At 43.9% G+C, this 24,920-nt stretch overlaps 1 pseudogene; it reads right to left on the bottom strand.

Annotated features, from left to right (window-relative positions):
• The window catches only part of LOC109892028 (immunoglobulin gamma-1 heavy chain-like), an 88,071-nt pseudogene that overhangs the window by 44,823 nt on the left and 18,328 nt on the right, over positions 1–24,920 (bottom strand).

Here is a 24,920-nt window from a genome sequence, read left to right on the forward strand (position 1 = left end):
CACCGTCCGACCGGTGCTGGAGGAACTCGTCTGGGAGTCGGGAGGACAGGCGGAGCACTGCTCGATCACCCCAGGTGAGTAAGCACCAGACTCACCCAGAGCTTCCTGTCGGTCATGTGTATGTGTTGACTTCTTTCCCTGGGTTTTTTCCCTCTCTACAGCATAAGGCGCTAGTCGATTCAGGCGCAGCTGGGAATTTCATGGATCGTGGGCTTGCGTTAAGGCTAGGGATTCCCCTGGTGTCGTTAGACCTACCTTTCCCGTGCACTCCTTAGATAGCCGACCATTAGGGTCAGGAGTGATTAGGGAGGCTACGGTGCCGCTGGACATGGTAACGCAGAGGGATCATAAGGAGCAGATTAGTCTGTTCCTTATAGATTCACCTGTGTTTCCAGTGGTGTTGGGGTTCCCTTGTTAGCTCAACACAACCCGGTGATTTCCTGGCGACAGGGGGCTCTTAACGGGTGGTCAGAGGAGTGTTCAGGTAGGTGTATAGGAGTTGCCGTTGGTGCGACTACGGTGGAGAGTCCAGACCAAGTTTCCACCGTGCGCATTCCCTCTGAATATGCCGATTTGGCTATCGCCTTCAGTAAAAAGAGGGCGACCCAATTACCACCCCATCGTCGAGAGGACTGCGCGATAAACCTTCTGGAGAACGCTGCACTTCCTAGGGGTCACGTGTATCCATTGTCCCAGGAGGAGACGGTAGCGATGGAAACATATGTTGCTGAATCGCTGGGACAGGGTACATTCGGCCCTCCGCATCACCGTCTCCTCGAGCTTCTTTTTTGTGAAGAAGAAGGATGGAGGTCTGCGTCCGTGCATTGATTATAGAGGTCTAAATTCCATCACAGTGGGGTTTAGTTACCCACTACCTCTCATCGCTACAGCGGTGGAATCATTTCACGGGGCGTGCTTCTTCACAAAACTGGACCTGAGGAGCGCGTATAATCTGGTGCGTATCCGGGGAGGAGATGAGTGGAAAACCGCATTTAGTACTACATCTGGTCATTATGAGTACCGCGTCATGCCATAACGGGTTGAAGAATGCTCCAGCCGTCTTCCAATCCTTCGTAGATGAGATTCTCAGAGACCTGCTCGGGCAGGGAGTGGTAGTGTACATCGATGACATCTTGATCTATTCTGCCACACGCGCGGCGCATGTGTCTCTGGTGCGTAAGGTACTTGGGCGACTGCTGGAGCTTGCAAGGCGGAGAAATGTGAGTTTTTCAAACAGTCCGTTTCCTTCCTGGGGTATCGTATTTCCACCTCCGGGGTGGTGATGGAGGATGACCGCGTTACAGCCGTGCGTAATTGGCCGACTCCGACCACGGTGAAAGAAGTGCAGCGGTTTTTAGGGTTTGCCAATTACTACCGGAGGTTTATCCAAGGTTTTGGTCAGGTGGCTGCTCCCATCACCTCACTGCTGAAGGGAGGACGGTGCGCTTGCGTTGATCAGCAGAGGCGGGCAGAGCTTTCAGTCGTTTGAAAGAGCTGTTCACCAATGCGCCCGTGTTGGCGCATCCGGACCCCTCTTTAGCGTTCATAGTGGAGGTGGATGCGTCCAAGGCTGGGGTCGGAGCCGTGCTGTCCCAGCGCTCGGCGTGCCACCCAAGCTCCGCCCGTGTGCTTTCTTTTCGAGCAAGCTCAGCCCAGCGGAGCAAAACTATGACGTGGGGGACTGGGAGCTGTTAGCTGTAGTCAAGGCTCTGAAGATGTGGAGACATTGGCTTGAGGGGGCTAAACACCCTTTTCTCATCTGGACTGACCATCGTGATCTCGAGTATATCCGGGCAGCGAGGAGACTAAATCCACGTCAGGCTAGATGGGCCATGTTTTTTTACCAGGTTTCGGTTTACCATCTCATACCGGCCAGGCTCCCAAAACACCAAAGCCGACGCGCTGTCCCGCCTCTATGATACCGAGGAGCGGACCGTTGAGCCAACTCCCATCATTCCACCGTCATGTGTCGTGGCACCGGTGCTATGGGAGGTGGACGCGGAGATAGAGGAGGCCTCACGGTCAGAGCGGCCCCCTAACTGTCCAGTGGGGACTCAGTACGTGCCGAGGGGGTCCGGGACAAGCTGATCTGGTGGGCTCATACTCTCCCCTCCTCGGGTCATCCTGGCATCGAGAGGACAGTGCGGAGTCTGAGAGGGAGATACTGGTGGCCCACGCTGGCTAAAGACGTGAGATTTTATGTCTCCTCCTGCTCAGTGTGTGCTCAGAGCAAGGCTCCTCGGCACCTGCCTAGAGGGAAATTACAACCCCTCCCCGTTCAACAACGGCCGTGGACACACTTATTGGTGGACTTCCTTACCGACCTTCCCCGTCCCAGGGAAGTACTACGATCCTGGTCGTTGTGGATCGGTTTTCTAAGTCCTGTTGTCTCATCCCGTTGCCCGGTCTCCCTACGGCCCTGCAGACTGCGGAGGCCTTGTTTACCCATGTCTTCCGGCACTATGGGGTGCCTGAGGACATCGTTTCTGATCGGGGCCCCCAATTCACGAGTGTGGAGGGCGTTTATGGAGAGACTGGGGGTCTCGGTCAGCTTAACCTCAGGTTTTCACCCCGAGAGTAATGGGCAGGTGGAGCGCGTAAACCAGGATGTGGGCAGGTTTGCGGTCCTATTGCCGGGACCGTTCTGAACTAGCTCAGAACTCCCTACGCCACTCCTCAACTAACTTGTCCCTTTTGAGTGTGTGTTAGGTTACCAGCCGGTCCTGGCCCCATGGCATCAGAGCCAGACCGAGGCTCCTGCGGTGGAGGAATGGGTACAGCGCTCCAAGGACACCTGGAAAGCCGTTCAGGACTCACTACGGTTAGCAGGAAAACGGCAGAAGAGGAGCGGTGACCAGCACCGCAGTGAGGCCCCCGTGTTTGCACGGGGGACAGGGTCTGGCTCTCGACCCGAAACTGCCCCTCCGACTGTCCTGTCGGAAGCTGGGGCCGCAGTGTGTGGGGCCGTTCAAAGTCCTGAGGAGAATAAACGAGGTGTGTTACAGGTTACAACTTCCTAGGTATTACCGTATTAACCCCTCGTTTCATGTGTCTCTCCTCAGGCCGGTGGTGGCTGGTCCCCTGCAAGAAGGTGAGGTGCCTGAGGTCCCTCCGCCCCCTCTGGACATCGAGGGGTCCCCGGCGTACACAGTTCGGGGCATTCTGGATTCGAGACGCCGGGTGGGGGGTCTACAGTACCTCGTGGACTGGGAGGGGTACGGTCCGGAGGAGAGATGCTGGGTTCCGGTGGGGGACATTTTGGACCCTTCTCTCCTGAGAGATTTCCTCCACCCGGATCGCCCGGCACCTCGTCCTCCGGGTCGTCCTCGAGGCCAGTGGCGGCACGCGTCAGGGGGGGGGGTACTGTCACGACTTCCGCCGAAGTTGGCTCCCCTGCCTGTTCGGGCGGTGCTCGGCGGTCGTCGTCACCGTCCTACTAGCCACTACCGATCCCTTTTTCGTTTGTTTGTTGTTGTTTGTCTTATTAGTTTCACCTGTGTGTATTTTTGTTTAATCAGCGTCCTTATTTTGTAGGTTGTTCCGCCCTTGTTTTGTGCGGGATTGTTTTTGTATTCCTGTTATTTGGTGGCGTTCATGAGTTTTATTCTCCGGACTATTTTGGTCCTGCTTTGGATTATTCACCCTGTGTGTTGGGTTGACCGTTGTTTTGTGCGCCGGAGAATAAACTGTCTAATAATTGAAGCCTGCTCTCTGCGCCTGATTCCACCCACCTTAGTAATTCGTGACAGAACTAAAATCCCCGTCTTGGGGAGACATCAGGCAAAAATCATCCTTGGCCCTGGTTAATTTTAATCTTAAATCAACCGAATTTAAGAGTAACCGTTCTTGAAAGAAAATGTCAGAGTGTATAGGGCCTAGCAAATGAAACTCTCGAGATTCGGCGCAGTAGCGAGCTCGTGCCGCTAGTCCTTTGTTTGCACCGGTGGAAGGGTCTGTCGATTCCATAGAGGCTCCTGCAGTATCCTTGCTAAACAGCCCGGCGCTAAATTGGGTTTTGAGAGTGTCTTCGGAGTAGTTTAGTAAACACTCCATGATGGCTCTATAAGGGTATGTAGCGCTGCTTTGACTGATTAGGCGTTCACCCAAAGTCACATCAACTTGGGAGAAAATGGTGGCCAAGGGGTAATTAATGAGACTCACTTTGGCATCGTCTGCAATATTAGACCCATCTCTTTTGGTCACTTTTAGACGTAAATGCACCAAGGTGTTGTTGAGGTCCAGATAGTTGTCACCATGGCCTGGTATGAAAAATTCGATAGGCCCGTTATCGGTAATAGCAGAGAGAGGGGCTATCTCCACATAACTGGATCTATCTATTGAATGCTGCGTTAACGGTGCCGTGAAAAGATCAAGTTCTGTCTTTATAGCTTCAGAGGACATTCGATGTAAAAGAGCCATGTCACTTATTCTTTTAGAAAATACTTCCTAGTATTCTTTTAGCCTGTTTTGGTACAGACCTCCTCACTTTACCCCGTCTTTGACTTACTGAGGTTCTTTTAACAGTTAACCGCCGCTTTTTAGGTGCAGGTCTACGCCTTAAACCAGGGGGTCTCTTTTTTGGCCTTCGAGACAATATCATAAGCCCCGAGCCTTCTTGATGCTCCACCTCTGGTGACGCCCTTCGGGTCATAGCATTGGCTACAACCTCACTTACTATATTTTTAGCCGCTGATTTTAAATGTGGTTTGGCTATGCTGAAGCCTCTCTTCATAAACGGTAAAACCATCCTGAAGAGGTTACGGAATATACCTCCTATCCCCGAACCATACATTGTCGGCGCTCCATGATATCCTGGTAGTCCATTACCCACTTGATCCACATAGTATGAAACATAACGGTTAGGGTCGAGCTGATGGTGCTCCATAACCCTTTTATTTGTATTATGTTTATAAATATAATACAGCTATTATATATGTAGAGAGGTTTTGGTGGGTCTAAAGTGGAGTTTTACAATCGTTTTACCATAAGTAAATTCAATGTTTTCGTTCTGATCCGTTTTAAGCTCAACCAGAATGTTTTCAATATAGTTCTTGCTGACATGTACGTAGTGCGGCTTGTCATAATTGACAGTGACGATGTCCCCATCCTTGCCGTCTATATGAACTGTTCGCAGGAGGGGCACACAGCTGTCTCCGACCCTTTGATAGGTTATGATGTCGGTATAGACAAATATGTTGTAAAAGCCTGCATGTATATCCGCAGGGAATGGGAATAATTTATCGTTCACATACGTCCATTTATTGGGACCCATCCCCAACATGTAGGATAAATTACCGCTGGTCTTTATACCTCCGTTAGCAGGCCCTGAGATTTGTATCCTTTTATGGATTGGATTGTAGAATAGGAATATTTCCATCTTGTTCAGGGTTAGGTGTTCATTCAACTCTGAGACGATCCTGTCGACGGTTCTATAGAAACCTTTTTTAAGCTTAATAAGTTTCGCAGGTTCCGAGAACCTTTTGCAATAAAAATCACGGTCCTTAGCTTTGATATTATACCAACTATGGGGGTATGTAATCTCGCTGAGACCTACTTCCCAAGCCTCTGATAACTCTATAGGCTTTGGAAAATTGGTTGTATACTTCGAACTCTGATTATTACGATATATCTGTGCCGACGCATTACTGGGGAGAGTCAGGTAGAAGCCGCTGTGTTCCATGATGCCCCACTGTGTACACGCGAATGATGCGCTAGTTATCATGACTAGGGGTTTAAATTAACCCCCGTTGCCTCCACCACATCCTGCTCCAATACCCAACTGTTGAACTTTTGAGGCCAGTTTTTCCAGCGGACCAGCAACCATTTTTTACCCTTTTCTCTCTTCTGATCTAGAATCTCCTCCACGTGAAAGACTTTGTCTTTACCCAACTGGACCTTCTGTAATTCCTTCTCATAAAAAGATCCCTCTATAAGATCCCCGTCATAATCTTTTAATTTGTAGACCGGCGGAATGCGTGGCAGACATTCGGTAACGGTAAACAACTCCGAGCTAAAGCCTTGTTCGTATTTTTTGTCGAAAACACCCCTCAACTTTGATATACGCACCAAGTCACCCACTAGGAATTTAAAAGTCATTTTTTTCTTACGGCGAAGTGGGAACAAACCATACATATTTTTAAAGACTTGAAAAGAGTTTTCCGAAGAGACCTCCGAGGGCTTCATACGTATAGTCTTATGGTAGCTGTGGTTGTAACCGTTTACTAAATCCTGAACTATGTCTGTATATCGGTTGGTGTTGTGAGCTGTAAAATAGCGCCACATCCGCTCTTTCAAAGTCCTATTAAAGCGTTCCACAACCGAAGCTTTCAAATCAGAGCCTGTAGCAAAATGTACTATATTATACTTATTCATTAGCTTCTGAAATGTTTGATTAAAAAATTCTTTTCCGCCATCCGTCTGCACTTTCTTGGGGGCGCCTCCTGCCTTCAAGATCGATTCAAAGGCCCTGGTCACCTCTGCCCCGCTCTTATTTTTTAACACCCTTACATAGGCTAATTTAGAGAAAATATCTATAACCGTTAGCATGTAGCGATTTCCATCATTTTTATCGGCAAGGGACTGCATGTCACATAGATCCGCCTGAAATTGGGATAATGGATGCGTAGAAAAAACTCTATTTCTTGGAAAATGTTTTCTTACAGGTTTATGTAGAGTGTAGGCATCTTGCTCTGATAACCATTCATTCACTTTAGCATCGCTTAACAGACTACCTGTTTCTTCGACTATAGCTCTCTGTAAACGCTCTTTACCCCCATAAGACCCGGGGTTAGAGGGATTATAATATATGTTTTTCAACAGCTGCTCAGCCATCCTTCTTGCCTCTCTGAGGTACAATAACTGTAATGAGCCACTTTCATATAACGACAACATTTCAGTTTGTGAATTTTTATTTTAAGAATGCAACAATTATTACGTATACAGACAATTCAGGATTTGTTGCAAGATACAAGTCCCCGTTTTCTCAACAATCACAGCATGCAACACCCTGTATATATTGTTTAGATTTACAGGTTTGTTTCGCTGAATTTTTAAAACACACACGTCTGATATATAAGTATATAAACAACAAATATGATACACATTCACATTAAAGGGTGGTTCAAACAAATAATGTAAAATCTTAGCCAAAGTTATTTCTAGTTCTTCAGAATCCTCAACAAGCCTTGATACCATATGTGCCCATTGTAAACTCTCGCCCGTATGTCGGACATGTTTCATGATTTGCTCCATTTTTAACACACGCTCTACAATAACCCCTGTATTGTGGGTTGTGTAGAACTTTACATTGTTCACTTTATTTTCAATAATCTGATGCATAACATTTGTAAGGTCTCTCAAAAGAAAAAATGTATTTATTCGCTCAAACATCGTAGACACATAGTTACCCATAGCTCTAAATAAACAAAATGTCACTCGGTCTCTTGGGATTTATTGAGCCAGAAAAGCATCACATCAGCCATCACAGCTTCCCTGTATTTGTTGTCGTCCACCAGGGTGTGTCGGATTTCTTTGAGTTTCTCATGGATGAAGAGGGCCTCCTTCAGTTCATGTAGGAAGGCTTCGGTTACCCCGTAAACTCTAGGGATAGACGGCGCAATACCCATAGACTCCAGGGCGATGACCAGCGCTGGTATAAAACGGCAGGACCACAGTCTTTTCACCAGCTCCTCAAAATGATTGAAAAAGTAGTATCTAGGAGGGTCGTAGAGGCAAGGATGACGACGCTGGCTGGGATGATTGATCTCACAGCCGATGCATTTTTCTCGTATATATTCGCCAATCACCACGTTTAAAAGTGTAGCTACAGAGGCCTTGATTGTATCCACAAAAACAGTACTGGCCACCCCATCAAACACATCCTCAGGCTGGGTAAATGTCGGGGGTGTCACGGGTCTTGCCAGGGGTGCGTAGAGTGTAGGGCTTCGTGGCATAGAGTCTTTAGTGTCGGGCCCCCATGACGTAGTGGCTTCCTCGTAGATGGTCTGGAGATCCATGGTGTATGCTGAAATGAAGAACTGTCTGCTTTTTTTCTTTTTATTGTAGAACAAGGCCCTTGGGTATCTGGGGGGGCGGGGTTAAAGCATCCGCTTACTTAGTTTTCTTCTGACGCTGTATCTTCTTGAGGCTCTTTTGCATCGTAATCTTTACGATTCGTATATATTATGCACTTCTTTAAATGAACAAGGCTCTGACGCTGTTGGCTCTGTACAAAGAGAGCATCCAACGGTTGCAACATTTTCAATTCCAGTACATCCCAACTGTTAAAAGGAATAAGCAGACGCAGTCGGGTATCCCCAGTCAGGCCACCACCCCTAAGTTTGTGGTTTCGGATTGCCTCGGTGCCGATATAGAACTCCACGCTGCCGCACGGTCGGCCATTCTTTCTTTGTATTTTCACCCTGTGAAATATTTGTCCTGAGGAGTCCGGGGTACCTTCCCAACGGGTCTCGTGGCCCGTGAACACACTATACCCCTTGGTGATAAGGCTCAGTTCAGGACACACAACCTTGCGAAAAACCGACCAGTCTTCAACACCATATTCCAAGCCTACAGTCTGGTCTGTATATTCTTCTCCTTCATCTACCGTATAGAGGGTCACTCTACAGGCCAGGTAATCAAACCGATACCCCCACTGCTGGCCATTAGACATCAACACTTGATCTGTCAGAGCATTTGCTGGCGGTATTTGGGTTCTATACACATTTAAAAAACGTTTTTTTGGCGCATCATATATTGCTGGTTGATACTTTGCCCTTGCTCTATGGGCAACCCGAAGGCCTGTTTCAGTTGTTACAGTCATCACTGCTTTGGTACCGATCCCAAATTCCATGGTTATTCTTAAGATCTTGTGCACTCTTAAACAGGTATTGTTCAGCGGCTTTATAAGGGGCCTTAACCAACCCAAACCGTGAGAAACAGTAACAGGTTGACCTGACACATGGTCACTTACTCAACCCAGGGCATGCACCCTTCTACATGACATAGGGTCATAAATCATTACATAGGGTCATAAATCAGGCTTGGGTCATCAATCATTAACGGCCTGTCAAAGGGACCCTTACTCACCCCATAGCCCCCACCTAACCAGGCTTGTCTATCAGGCTTGGGTCATCAATCATTAACGGCCTGTCAAATGGACCCTTACTCACCCCATAGCCCCCACCTAACCAGGCTTGCCTGACCAGAAGACATGCACACGTCATCACTACATAGGGTTCACATAGAGTTCACATAGGTTCACATAGGGTCATCAATCAAAATTTTGACCCGTGACATCTACTCTATTCTCTCTTACATCAAGATACACCGGGCTGGGGATTTACTTCTTACAGCACCTGCAGTGGTAAAGATCGTCATGTCTCTCTTTGGTGGGTGCATAAGTTTCACAAGAAGTAAGGTCCAGCTGAATAATGGGTGAGCTTGAAAACACCATGACAGAGGACGTGAAACAAAAGAGAGAGAGAGAGAGAGACTAGATTCCACTGTAGACATACTGGGTTGAGTTAGGGGTTACTTGTTTTATTTGTTAATGTATCATGTGAAAAAGGATAGATGTTAGGGTAGTTGTACTCTAAACAACATGTTGAAGGCTCGATGTGAAAGCCCATTCAGTGTTGATTTACTTCAAGAAGAAATAATGTTGATTAAGGTTATGCACATGTTTATCAGTTGAAATAGAGCAGATGGGGAACTAAGCAAAAAATTACATGATTTGGGAACACCTCTCAGAACCTGCGGCCTGAAAGGGGAAGACTGGATAAAAGCACGAGGAAGCCAAATAGGGCCTACATTTTTGTGGAGTTCAGCAGAAATGTATCCTGGAGGCATAGAGTCAGGTGAAGAGAGAGTGGGAATTGTCATGGTCTCAGATTTCAGTATTCATGAATACAGTCATGCATAACACATAACATTGTCAATACTGTTATGTTTTGTCCTTTGTTTTCCAAGTCTTATATTTAGGAAACCAGATGGAGAAGGGTTCGCCAGCTTCAGCTGGAATGTCAGTTTGTGTGATGAGTGATGGAAGTAAGAGAATGTATGGTGTAATCATAGAACATAAGTCTCTAAGTATGAATGCCCCACAGAAAGAAGGCAGAAACCTGAACCAGGACGAGAGGTTCCACATCTGATGATCCAAGGGGACCAGAAGGACCTCTCCCAGTGATACCAGGAGATCTAGTCTACGTTCGAGTGTTCCGAAGGAAGTGGGATCAGCCGAGGAGGGAAGGACCCTACGAGGTGGCAACAGCCACAAACACGGCCGTCCAAGTGAAAGAAAGCAAGACGTGGTATCATCTAAACCACTGCACCCGAGTCCCGATGGAGAGAAGGACACAACCATACAGAGATGAGGACACAGAAGATGCTGATTCACCAGGTGGGACCCCGGAGGGAGCAGGAGCAGCGGAAACAATCAAAGCGCCGGGGAGGAATCAAGAAAATGGCAGACCAGATACAACGAGTGCATCAACTAACACACTCAGAAGAAGCACCAGGGGAAAAGAGCCTGAAAAGAAAAGAGACAAACAACCGAAGTTTCCTCCAGTTGGGCCAGAAAGCCCAGAAGGGTTGAGGTAACATGTCTGCCACTCCTGATGATATACAGTGCCTTGCGAAAGTCTTCGGCCCCCTTGAACTTTGTGACCTTTTGACACATTTCAGGCTTCAAACATAAAGATATAAAACTGTATTTTTTGTGAAGAATCAACAACAAGTGGGACACAATCATGAAGTGGAACGACATTTATTGGATATTTCAAACTTTTTTAACAAATCAAAAACTGAAAAATTGGGCGTGCAAAATTATTTTGCACGCCCACAGGACAGACAATTCTATTTTTTGTAGTAAATCACCTTTGTCTGATCTTTTGATAGTTCCTGAACCAGCATTATTTGAAGAAATGTGTTAAATGTAAAATGTTCAATATTCAGAGAAAATACTAAATTCCTTTGTGTGACATAGAATGTAGGATTGCTCGAGGGAGCACTAGAGGCAGAACCATATTAAATGAGACTGGGTTGGGAGACAAGGATTGTGCTGCCTATGACATTAGAACTGAATTAAATGGACCTCAATTAGACAGAAGTACTGTGGTTAAAGGAAAATATGAATGTCTTTACAGCCATAATAACACCGAAGGTATTGATGTAGGAAACACCACTGTAGAATGTGATACTATTTGGGTATTAGAGACTGCTGGGGTTCGTAGTAATAAAGATAAAGGGTTGATAATGCATAGAGAAGGGGTGTGTGGTACAATAACTCAGGTTGCGCCATCTCTTATTATGCAAAAAAATCAGGACAGAGGTATTGCGGATAGTTTCTGGATGTGTGGAAAAAACAAACTGTTGAATGTACTGCCAGAGGGATGGACTGGTCTTTGTGCCTTAGTTAGAGCAATTCAACAGGTTACCATTATTAAGTCACCCCATGGTGACTATGTTAACTCTAGAGTTAAGAGAGCGTATGAGAAAGACCCTGAGGTATACCTTGATGCAATTGGACAGCCTAGAGGGGTACCTCGGGAGTTCAAGGCAAGAGATGAAGTTAAATCTGGATTTGAATCTATATTTTTGTGGATAACACCAAATAAGAACGTAGAGTGGATTAATTACATATACTATAACCAACAGAGATTCTTTAACTATACTGACTCGGCTCTGACGGCGTTGGGGGAACAGGTACAGGCTACCAGTAAAATGTCTTGGCAAAATAGACAGGCTCTCAATTGGCTTTTGGCAGAGAAGGGTGGAGTTTGCGTTATGTTCGGGGATGATTGTTGCACCTTTATTCCCAATAACACTGCGCCTAATGGATCCTTTGCAATCGCTATGGCTAAACTTAAAGGTTTACGAGCAGAGGTTGAGGCAAATGCTGGGTTTGACTCTCATGTTTGGGATTGGTTGGATTAAGCATTGGGAAAATGGGGAGCTATGTTTGCTAGGATGGCCATTATGCTGGGCGGGGGGTTATTGGCTCTAGGTATTGTATTTTGTTGTGTTTTACCCTGGGTGAAATCACTTGTGATCCAGACAACGGTTAACCTCTTAAGCCTACGGGGGCGCTATTTCATTTTTGGATAAAAAGACGTTCCCGTTTTAAGCGCAATATATCGTCACAAAAAGATGCTCGACTATGCATGGAATTGGTAGCTTTGGAAAGAAGACACTCTGACGTTTCCAGAACTGCAAAGATTTTCACTGTGAGTGCCCCAGAACTCATGCTACAGGCGAAACCAAGATGCTTCTGCAACCAGGAAATGAACAGGATTTCTGAGGCACCAATTTGCATAATCTCCTTATATGGCTGTGAATGGGACAGGAATGAGCCTGCCCTTTCTATCGTTTCCCCAAGGGGTCTGGAGCATTGTGACGTATTTGCAGGCATATCATTGGAAGATTGACCATAAGAGACTACATTTTCCAAGTGTCCCGCACGGTGTCCTGCGTGGAAATTGATGCGCAAAACTCAGGTGCTGGTATTTTTCCATGGAATTCAGAGACAAACCATGCTTCCACGAACGGCATATCAATGAAGAGATATGTGAAAAAACACCTTGGGGATTGATTCAAACAACGTTTGCCATGTTTCGGTCGATATTATGGAGTTAATTCGGGAAAAAAGTTAGACGTTTTGGTGACTGAATTTTCGGTTCGTTTCGGTAGCCAAATGTGTAGTAACAAAACGGAGCAATTTGTCCTACACAAAGAATCTTTCAGGAAAAACTGGACATCTGCTATGTAACTGAGAGTCTCCTCATTGAAACATCTGAAGTTCTTCAAAGGTAAATTATTTTATTTGATTACTTTGCTGGTTTTTGTGAAAATGTTATGTGCTAAATGCTACGCTAATGCTACGCTAAATGCTACGGCAGCCATTATCACTCTTACACAAATGATTGATTTGCTATGGTTCAAAAGCATATTTTGAAAATCTGAGATGACAGTGTTGTTAAGAAAAGGCTAAGCTTGAGAGCAGGCATATTAATTTCATTTCATTTGCGATTTTGAGAAATCGTTAACGTTGCGTTATGGTAATGAGCCTGAGGGTGTAGTTACGCTCCCGGATACGGTATCAGTAGTTCAGAGAGGTTAAACAGATGTTTGTAAGTAGAGCTGACCCTCCGGTGATAGTTAATCCTGTGCCAGGGAGCCCAGGCCACTATACTGATGAAAATGGACAGTTATGCAATGCGGTTGGTGGACCCCTTGACTGCCCCTTTGGTAATCCAAACTGCCTGTATGGAGTGGTCCCTGGAGGTGGTTTCACTGGCCAGGGTTTTCGTAAGGATGGTTTACCTGTATATGCTGTCATTCCAAATTCATAAGAAAGTCAACTGATACATATCCACAAAAAGGGTCATTTCCGTAGTAAGTACAAGAGGTGCTATGTAAGGTCTACTTTTGCTCTTCAACAAAATGTTATGTATTATTTTTATTGTTTCTAACTAGATATTTTACACTTATGAAATACTAGAGATGTTTGGTCTAGTTAGGCTTCTTTAAATGTTTTGAACTAGATCTTTTACTCTTATGAAATACTAGAGATGTTTGGTGTAGGTGATTAGGAAGCTTTATTTTTGTTAATCAACTGTTGATATTATGTTCCATATATGTCCTTTTAAGTTTTTGGTGCTTATTAAGCACCAGAGGAGGGTTATATGGGAGAAATTATGTACATATATGGAAGATCATAAATAATGTAACACAAAAGAGAGATACACTTAATAGAGTGCATTTGCCACCATTCTGGTAAAATGCATTGTCTATTGTATAGGAGAGGAGAACTAGAGGAGACACACAGGCGCCAGGACAGCTGGACATACAAAGGTCAGAGGGATATACAAAGGAGGGGGTCAGCCAAATGACCAACTGATGGATTATAGACATGACTCACATATTCTTAGGACATGGAGATGCTGAAGGAATGACAGGGGAGACACATAGTCTGCTGATCCAAGATAAAGAATGCATTAAGCTAAATGCAGGGACAAAGCAAGCCTAGAAAATAGAGGAATGTATAGTATTTTTAGTATAGCTGAGCACGCTAAAAACAGAGGAGACACATAGTCTGCTGACCCTAGATGACACACATACAAAGGAACACATGGAGCTAATTACAGGGTCAAAGCATATAGGGACGTATATTTTCTTTAGGTGAAAGCAAGGGTCTTGTCATCATTAGGATCTAATGGAAAGCAGATGTGGGCGTTATTGGGCTGAACAAGCAGGATGCACGGATTGGGATGTAACTTCATTTGCATGTGGGAGGGACTCATATGTTATGTGTGTAAATCAGGGCGAGTGCTCTGAAAAAGGGTGTGTTCCGCGGACCACTCCGGCTTGCGATACTTCTTTTATTAAAAGCCTATTGATTTTCACAAAGTTCTTGATTGCGTCATATTTGAACCGATTTTCCACGACAGACTCTATAGTATCCTGCCAGTCCCAGGAAGGACTTGACCTGTGTCTTGGTGCGTGGAACGGGCCAGTCACGTACCGCGTGAACCTTTCTCGTATTACCGTATGGTAATACCCCGGGATACCAGGTGGCATAATCTACTATCACCTCGTGCTGTTTTTACCAGGGGTCCCACTATGTCCATGGCGATGCATTCAAAGGGCACCCCGATGATAGGTAGGGGGACCAATGAGTTTCGGAAGTGGGCGTTCGGGGCAGTGAGTTGACACTCCGGGCAGCTGAGACAGTAGTCTTCCACAGCCCTCCTCATCCCGGGCCAGTGGAACCGGAGGCGATCCGTTCCCGGGTCTTCTCCATTCCTAGGTCCGCTCCCAACAGGTGGGTGTGGGCTAGCTGAAGAACAATACTTCTCGAAGATCCCCCTGTTGGCGCTACACCTGATGCAAAAAGTTATTCTTGATTTGGAAATGACGGGTATCGCCAGTCACTCACCCCTGGAAGTAGTTGTCCATCCACTGCTATCACTTGGGCTGCGGCGGCTTTCAAGTTCAGATCCTCCCACTGGGCAGTCCCAAATTGTCCCCTCAGTTGGCCCCCGGGTGTCTCGACTGGTCCCTCGAAATTGAGGAGGGGTAGGCTGGGCTCCTCCTCCAGTGGTTCCCCAGGGGGGTCGGGTTCAGGCGCCCCCTCCAACTCCGGACCCGTAGATACAGGTTGGTTAGCATTATTTCTGGAGGATAATGTTAGGCAGGACTGTGATACAAAGAGCTTTACACTCTGCTTTTTTATATCACAACCCAATACAACCCACAACCCCCCCCAGCTGGTGAGGGTAGGCAACAACATCTCCACTCCGCTGATCCTCAACACTGGGGCCCCACAAGGGTGCGTTCTGAGCCCTCTCCTGTACTCCCTGTTCACCCATGACTGCGTGGCCACGCACGCCTCCAACTCAATCATCAAGTTTGCGGACGACACAACAGTGGTAGGCTTGATTACCAACAACGACGAGACGGCCAACAGGGAGGAGGTGAGGGCCCTCAGAGTGTGGTGTCAGGAAAATAACCTCACACTCAACATCAACAAAACTAAGGAGATGATTGTGGACTTCAGGAAACAGCAGAGAGAACACCCCCTATCCACATCGATGGAACAGTAGTGGAGAGCGTAGCAAGTTTTAAGTTCCTCGGCATACACATCACAGACAAACTGAATTGGTCCACCCACACAGACAGCATCGTGAAGAAGGCGCAGCAGCGCCTCTTCAACCTCAGGAGGCTGAAGAAATTCGGCTTGTCACCAAAAGCACTCACAAACTTCTACAGATGCACAATCGAGAGCATCCTGGCGGGCTGTATCACCGCCTGGTACGGCAACTGCTCCGCCCACAACCGTAAGGCTCTCCAGAGGGTAGTGAAGTCTGCACAACACATCACCGGGGGCAAACTACCTGCCCTCCAGGACACCTACACCACCCGATGTTACAGGAAGGCCAGAAAGATCATCAAGGACAACAACCACCCGAGCCACTGCCTGTTCACCCCGCTATCATCCAGAAGGCGAGGTCAGTACAGGTGCATCAAAGCTGAGACCGAGAGACTGAAAAACAGCTTCTATCTCAAGGCCATTAGACTGTTAAACAGCCACCACTAACATTGAGTGGCTGCTGCCAACACACTGACTCAACTCCAGCCACTTTAATAATGGGAATTGATAGGAAATGATGTAAAATATATCACTAGCCACTTTAAACAATGCTACCTAATATAATGTTTACATACCCTACATTATTCATCTCATATGTATACGTATATACTGTACTCTATATCATCTACTGCATCTTTATGTAATACATGTATCACTAGCCACTTTAACTATGCCACTTTGTTTACATACTCATCTCATATGTATATACTGTACTCGATAGCATCTACTGTATCTTGCCTATGCCGCTCTGTACCACCACTCATTCATATATCTTTATGTACATATTCTTTATCCCCCTACACTTGTGTGTATAAGACAGTAGTTTTGGAATTGTTAGTTAGATTACTTGTTGGTTATTACTGCATTGTCGGAACTAGAAGCACAAGCATTTCGCTACACTCGCATTAACATCTGCTAACCATGTGTATGTGACAAATAAAATTTGATTTGATTTGATTTGATTTGATTTTGAGTGTGAATTCTCCCCAGTCTTTTTATTGTTGCATATATCTCTATTTATATCATAATACTTAATTACGTGTCTTTTTGATACTGTAGAGCTTAGATCTTCTTGTTCAGTACTGGCCACCTTTATCATGTGAATGATTAAAACATTAAAGTAATGGATCATGATTGAGTTCATTGAATGTTTTGATAGACATCAATTAGAATACCATCAAGTCATATCAGGAGTATAATTGTTAAACAACAGCACCACCAGTGATGGGCTTGTATTTGTTTACAAATTTGAAGTGGTGAAGCATCTCTGTTCTATTTAATTTAAGGAGTCCTGTTACAATCAAAAACAATCAAACACTGAGTCCTAATACAATCAAACACTGTACTGCTTGAGCTGTCATAACTAGAAGTGATCTTCAGTCAGTCTACAGTGGAAGTACTACTAATACATGTATAACCAACATACTCCAAAGCTTTGCCTTCAGCTTGTCATATCCAGCGAGGGCAGTAAGAATATTTAGAAAACCCAGAGAATTTGCAGGAGATGCTGAAAGACACTCCTGGTTCTATAACCACTGTACCAGACTGGATGAGTTCAATATCACAGCAGACACCTGGAAGGAGAAACACACATCAATACAAAGCATTGTCAGTTTTCATCAGAAATTAGAAATTATCAGTTCAGAGTTGTAATAAATATCAATTTGAACAGAGAAACTCACAGGATACAGCTGCCAGCAGCAGCAGAGGTGCAGGGCACATGGCTTGTATTGGAGCTGAACGATTGGGAGCTGCTTTTCTGCTCTCTCCAGTACACAGAGGGCCTCTAAGGACAGACGGACAGACACTGTTTAAGTAGGGAATCAGAGGGAGGGTTTGCATTGACATGGAGAGATGGTGGGAGATATAGTATAAAAGAGGGTATTTAAGAAACACTTCAGGACCTCCACCACTACTACTGGATGAAACCTTTACAATGTGAAAACTCACAGACGCTCTTTAGATTATATTTGTGATTGTACCACGTGAAACTAAATAATTGAATTAATCCACGTGTTCATTAAACCATTCGGCATACATACATCGGCAACAAAAAGTAGATAAGGATGAATGACAAACGGTTTAAAAACATTAAGCAGCAGCTACATTCATGTATTTAATTCTAAAATAAAACTTATAGAACAATGATCCTGTCACGAGTCCGACCGAGGGTGTTTCCCCTTCGCTCCGGCGCTCGGCGGTCGTCGTCACCGGCCTATTAGCTGCCACTGATTGTCTTTCCTCCCCCTCCTTGTATGTTTAGTGGTAGCACCTGTTTATGTTGAATGAGTTTGTCTTTATTAGACAGCCGGCCCGCCTGGTTGTTGTGCGGGATTATTTCAATGTAACCTTCGGCTCTGTTGTAAGAGGTACGTGTTAGTGCCTGGTCGTGATTTTTTCCATTGTACATTTTGATTCCCTGTGTTTGGGAATGTAACTTTTGTGAGCACCCTGTGGTGCGTTGGTGCTATTAAAAGACGCACAGCATTGAACTCTCTGTCTCCTGCATTTGACTCCACACCCACGACACCCGGAGCCTTACAGATCCTTATGAACTGAAACATTACATGATACTTCAAAACATTGCAGTTGAAGTATTGAGACATCAGTAAATTGAAGATAATGGGATATATTTTGATGTATCAACAACACTATAACAACACATCTAACAGATGTGTTATCTCTGTGTGATGATACTGTATGTGAACATCTATCACGGCCAGATAATGTTTGTGCATACACTTGTGCAAGTACATCCTTTCTATTCCAGATGGTTTTTGTATAGCTTCTAACATTAGTTTAACCACTGTGACTCTCTAGTACAGTAATACACTGCTGTGTCCTCACTCTTCAGGCTGTTCATCTGTAGGTACAACTTACTGCTGGAGTCATCTCTGGAGATGGTGAATCTACCCTGGACTGACAGGAGTAAGAGATGGGAGTACTAGCTGTGCTAATAAAAACAACCCACTCCAGTCCTTTCCCAGGAGCCTGTCTGATCCAGTTCATCCCATAGCTACTGAATGTGAACTCAGAAGTTGTACAGGTCAGTTTGTGGGATTCTCCAGGCTTTTTAAACTAATTGTCCAGACTCAGTTAGTGTCTGACTGAACACCTGTGGAAATAGAGAGAATAGACATTGTTGAAAATAAAAGCTAAGGTATCAATTTATTTCCTTCATAAACATATAATTAGGCTGCATATCCTCACTTGTTAGATAGACTGTCAGTAAGAGTATTCCTGTGGTAAGAAACATGATGAGCTGCTTAGTTCTCTAAAGGTAGTTGAGACAGTCCTCAGCAGATACAAATTTCAACAGAGTCATTAATAAAGTTGGAAGCCTTGAGAGTTCTGCATCTTGAGATGTTCTGTTATAAGACACTGCTTTGCTTTCCTATTTTAAATCAATCTATTTTATCAGGTAGATTGATGGAGGAGGCATTTCCCATTTGCAGCACAAACTCTGATAAAGTGTTGTCAGGACATTATGAGAATAACTGTACTCATTTTAATTTGTTTGTCTCTTTTTATTGAACATTTATTTTATCAGGAGGGAGTCATTCTGAGACCAAGGTGTCTTTTACAGATGAGCCCTGAATGAAATAAATGACAGAAAATACACACATCAAAATATAAATACAACATGCAAGCAGAAAGAAAAGCAAACAAATTGATCAATAAAAAGGTCATAAATCAGCTTTCTGAATTGCCCTAGAGGCACCAGAACATCACATATAAGAATATTTTGAAGATTGTTGAACAACTAAGGTTCAAAAAACTAAAAGCTGATTTACCTTAATCAGTAGGGACAAAAGGAATTTCCAGAGTTAGCCATTCCTGAGACTGGGTGAGGTAACTCCTATGTCAAAAGTTAAGTAATGATGTTAGGTACAGTGTTTTTTTTTGTTGTAAAAAGCTTTCCTTATAGAAAACAGCAAAGTTTCAATCTTAGTAAGGTAAAGGGAATATTTCTGAAACAACCAATGAATCAATCCCAATTAAAAAGGTAATACATGTTACAGAGTGGGGGTTTTGCATTATACCTACATCTGTTCATATCCTACAGTAGTCCTATGTTATGACTAGTGACTGATACTACATTTAGTTCATACAATCATAAAATAATAATAGGATGTATTTATTGTAAAGGCAAAGATCACCCACTCCTGTTATTTACATATAACTCCAACCGTTTATTGGTTGGTGAGTTTTTGTACAGGTCTGGTGCTGGTTTGCATCACCGTGACCTCTGAGCACAATAATACACAGCTGTGTCCTCAGCCTACAGACTGTTGATGTCTAAGTACAGTACATTACTACTGTCTCTAGAGATGGTGAATCTGCTCTTAAAAGAGGCTCGAGAGTTGATTAATCCACCACCCCAGATGATCCCAATCCACTCCAGTGTTTTCCCTGGCTGCTGTCGTATCCAATCTGTGCCATAGTCTGTCAGGGCATAGCCAGAGACATGGCAAGATAGTTTAACTAACTCTCCAGGAGGTTTAAGTTGAGCAGGGGAGGAGGTCAAACTAATGCTGTGTAGATCTGAAGGAGATGGGAGTGTAGAGAAAGAGAGATGAGAGGAATTCACCAAAAACGACTGTTACAATAGCAAAACAACTGACTAAAACAATGGTAAAACAACTGACGAACACAATGGAAAAACAACTGACAAACAGTGGTAAAACAACTGACTAACACAGTGGGAAAACAACTGAGTAACACAATGGTAAAACAACTGACTAACACAGTGGTAAAACAACTGACTAAAACAATGGTAAAACAACTGACAAACACAGTGGTAAAACAACTGACTAACACAGTGGTAAAACAACTGACAAAAACAATGGTAAAACAACTAACGAACACAATGGTAAAACAACTGACGAACACAGTGGTAAAACAACTGACTAAAACAATGGTAAAACAACTGACAAACACAGTGGTAAAACAACCGACTAACAGTGGTAAAACAACTGACTAACACAGTGGTAAAACAACTGACTAACACAATGGTAAAACAACTGACGAACACAGTGGTAAAACAACTGACGAACACAGTGGGAAAACAACTGACGAACACAGTGTGAAAACGACTGACGAACACAATGGTAAAACAACTGACTAACAGTGGTAAAACAACTGACAAACAGTGGTAAAACAACTGACTAACACAGTGGTAAAACAACAGACTAAAACAATGGTAAAACAACTGACAAACACAGTGGTAAAACAACTGACTAACACAGTGGTAAAACAACTGACGAACACAGTGGTAAAACAACTGACTAACACAATGGTAAAACAACTGACGAACACAGTGGGAAAACAACTGACGAACACAGTGGGAAAACAACTGACTAACAGTGGTAAAACAACTGACGAACACAGTGGGAAAACAACTGACGAACACAGTGGTAAAACAACTGACGAACACAGTGGTAAAACAACTGACTAACACAGTGGGAAAACAACTGACTAACACAATGGTAAAATAACTGACTAAAACAATGGTAAAACAACTGACGAACACAATGGAAAAACAACTGACTAACAGTGGTAAAACAACTGATGAACACAATGGTAAAACAACTCGCTAACAGTGGTAAAACAACTGTCTAACACAATGGGAAAACAACTGACGAACACAATGGTAAAACAGCTGACTAAAACAATGGTAAAACAACTGACGAACACAGTGGTAAAACAACTGACTAACAGTGGTAAAACAACTGACTAACACAGTGGGAAAACAACTGACTAACACAATGGTAAAATAACTGACTAAAACAATGGTAAAACAACTGACGAACACAATGGAAAAACAACTGACTAACAGTGGTAAAACAACTGACGAACACAATGGTAAAACAGCTGACTAAAACAATGGTAAAACAACTGACGAACACAGTGGTAAAACAACTGACAAACACAATGGTAAAACAGCTGACTAAAACAATGGTAAAACAACTGACGAACACAGTGGTAAAACAACAGACTAACAGTGGTAAAACAACTGACTAACAGTGGTAAAACAACTGACTATCACAGTGGTAAAACAACTGACTAACCGTGGTAAAACAACTGACTAACACAGTGGTAAAGCAACTGACGAACACAGTGGTAAAATAACTGACGCACACAATGGTAAAACAACTGACTAAAACAATGGTAAAACAACTGACTAACAGTGGTAAAACAACTGACTAACAGTGGTAAAACAACTGACTAAAACAATGGTAAAACAACTGACGAACACAGTGGTAAAACAACTGACTAAAACAATGGTAAAACAACTGATGAACACAGTGGTAAAACAACTGACTAACACAGTGGTAAAACAACTGACGAACACAGTGGTAAAACAACTGACGAACACAGTGGTAAAACAACTGACGGACACAGTGGGAAAACAACTGATGAACACAATGGTAAAACAACTGACTAGCACAGTGGTAAAACAACTGACGAACACAGTGGTAAAACAACTGACGAACACAGTGGTAAAACAACTGACGAACACAATGGTAAAACAGCTGACTAAAACAATGGTAAAACAACTGACTAACAGTGGTAAAACAACTGACTAACAGTGGTAAAACAACTGACTAAAACAATGGTAAAACAACTGATGAACACAGTGGTAAAACAACTGACTAACACAGTGGTAAAACAACTGACGAACACAGTGGTAAAACAACTGACTAAAACAATGGTAAAACAACTGATGAACACAGTGGTAAAACAACTGACTAACACAGTGGTAAAACAACTGACTAACAGTGGTAAAACAACTGACTAAAACAATGGTAAAACAACTGATGAACACAGTGGTAAAACAACTGACTAACACAGTGGTAAAACAACTGACGAACACAGTGGTAAAACAACTGACGGACACAGTGGGAAAACAACTGACGAACACAATGGTAAAACAACTAACTAGCACAGTGGTAAAACAACTGACGAACACAGTGGTAAAACAACTGACGAACACAGTGGTAAAACAACTGACTAACAGTGGTAAAACAACTGACGGACACAGTGGTAAAACAACTGACGAACACAGTGGTAAAACAACTGACGGACACAGTGGGAAAACAACTGACGAACACAATGGTAAAACAACTGACTAGCACAGTGGGAAAACAACTGACTAAAACAATGGTAAAACAACTGATGAACACAGTGGTAAAACAACTGACTAACACAGTGGTAAAACAACTGACGAACACAGTGGTAAAACAACTGACGAACACAGTGGTAAAACAACTGACGGACACAGTGGGAAAACAACTGACGAACACAATGGTAAAACAACTGACGAACACAGTGGTAAAACTACTGACGAACACAGTGGTAAAACAACTGACGGACACAGTGGGAAAACAACTGACGAACACAATGGTAAAACAACTAACTGGCACAGTGGTAAAACAACTGACGAACACAGTGGTAAAACAACTGACGAACACAGTGGTAAAACAACTGACTAACAGTGGTAAAACAACTGACGAACACAGTGGTAAAACAACTGACGAACACAGTGGTAAAACAACTGACGGACACAGTGGGAAAACAACTGACGAACACAATGGTAAAACAACTGACTAGCACAGTGGTAAAACAACTGACGAACACAGTGGTAAAACAACTGACGAACACAGTGGTAGAACAACTGACGGACACAGTGGGAAAACAACTGACGAACACAATGGTAAAACAACTGACTAACACAGTGGTAAAACAACTGACTAACACAGTGGTAAAACAACTGACTAACAGTGGTAAAACAACTGACGAACACAGTGGGAAAACAACTGACGAACACAGTGGTAAAACAACTGATGAACACAGTGGGAAAATAACTGACGAACACAATGGTAAAACAACTGACTAAAACAATGGTAAAACAACTGACTAACACAATGGTAAAACAGCTGACAATGTTTGGTGTCCTGTTTTCAAAGAGACTAAAATCCCCCCCACTTACATGGCAGGACTGCCAGGAGGAGTAGAGATGTACGAAGCATGTTTCACTGTTGGATCTCTGGCAGTGTCTGTCTTTGTACAAACAGACAGGGAGGTTGCAGTGAGGAAGGTTGTGTCAGAACAGGTAATTTATATAGCATTAGAAGGGGGTAGATTTTTGCATACTGTGTGTCCTACAAAGACAATTGTTTGATACATCACTGGCTGCATTATATATGCAAAATGTACTCATAATATATGCACGTACAATACAATACACATATACAGTGGGGCAAAAAAGTATTTAGCCAGCCACCAATTGTGCAAGTTCTCCCACTTAAAAAGATGAGAGAGGCCTGTAATTTTCACCATAGGTACACTTCAACTATGACAGACAAAATGAAAAAAAATAACCAGAAAATCACATTGTAGGATTTTTTATTTATTTATTTGCAAATTATGATGGAAAATAAGTATTTGGTCAATAACAAAAGTTTATCTCAATACTTTGTTATATATCCTGTGTTGGCAATGACAGAGATCAAACGTTTTCTGTAAGTCTTCACAAGGTTTTCACACACTGTTGCTGGTATTTTGGCCCATTCTTCCATGCAGATCTCCTCTAGAGCAGTGATGTTTTGGGGCTGTTGCTGGGCAACACGGACTTTCAACTCCCTCCAAAGATTTTCTATGGGGTTGAGATCTGGAGACTGGCTAGGTCACTCCAGAACCTTGAAATGCTTCTTACGAAGCCACTCCTTCATTGCCCGGGCGGTGTGTTTGGGTTCATTGTCATGCTGAAAGACCCAGCCACGTTTCATCTTCAATGCCCTTGCTGATGGTAGGCTTTGTTACTTTGGTCCCAGCTCTCTGCAGGTCATTCACTAGGTCCCCCTGTGTGGTTCTGGGATTTTTGCTCACCGTTCTTGTGATCATTTTGACCCCACGGGGTGAGATCTTGCGTGGAGCCCCAGATCGAGGGAGATTATCAGTGGTCTTGTATGTCTTCCATTTCCTAATAATTGCTCCCACAGTTGATTTCTTCAAACCAAGCTGCTTACCTATTGCAGATTCAGTCTTCCCTGCCTGGTGCAGGTCTACAATTTTGTTTCTGGTGTCCTTTGACAGCTCTTTGGTCTTGGCCATAGTGGAGTTTGGAGTGTGACCGTTTGAGGTTGTGGACAGGTGTCTTTTATACTGATAACAAGTTCAAACAGGTGCCATTTATACAGGTAACAAGTGGAGGACAGAGGAGCCTCTTAAAGAAGAAGTTACAGGTCTGTGAGAGCCAGAAATCTTG

This window comes from Oncorhynchus kisutch, linkage group LG6 (genome assembly GCF_002021735.2).
Source record: "Oncorhynchus kisutch isolate 150728-3 linkage group LG6, Okis_V2, whole genome shotgun sequence".
Taxonomy (NCBI): Eukaryota; Metazoa; Chordata; class Actinopteri; order Salmoniformes; family Salmonidae; genus Oncorhynchus; species Oncorhynchus kisutch.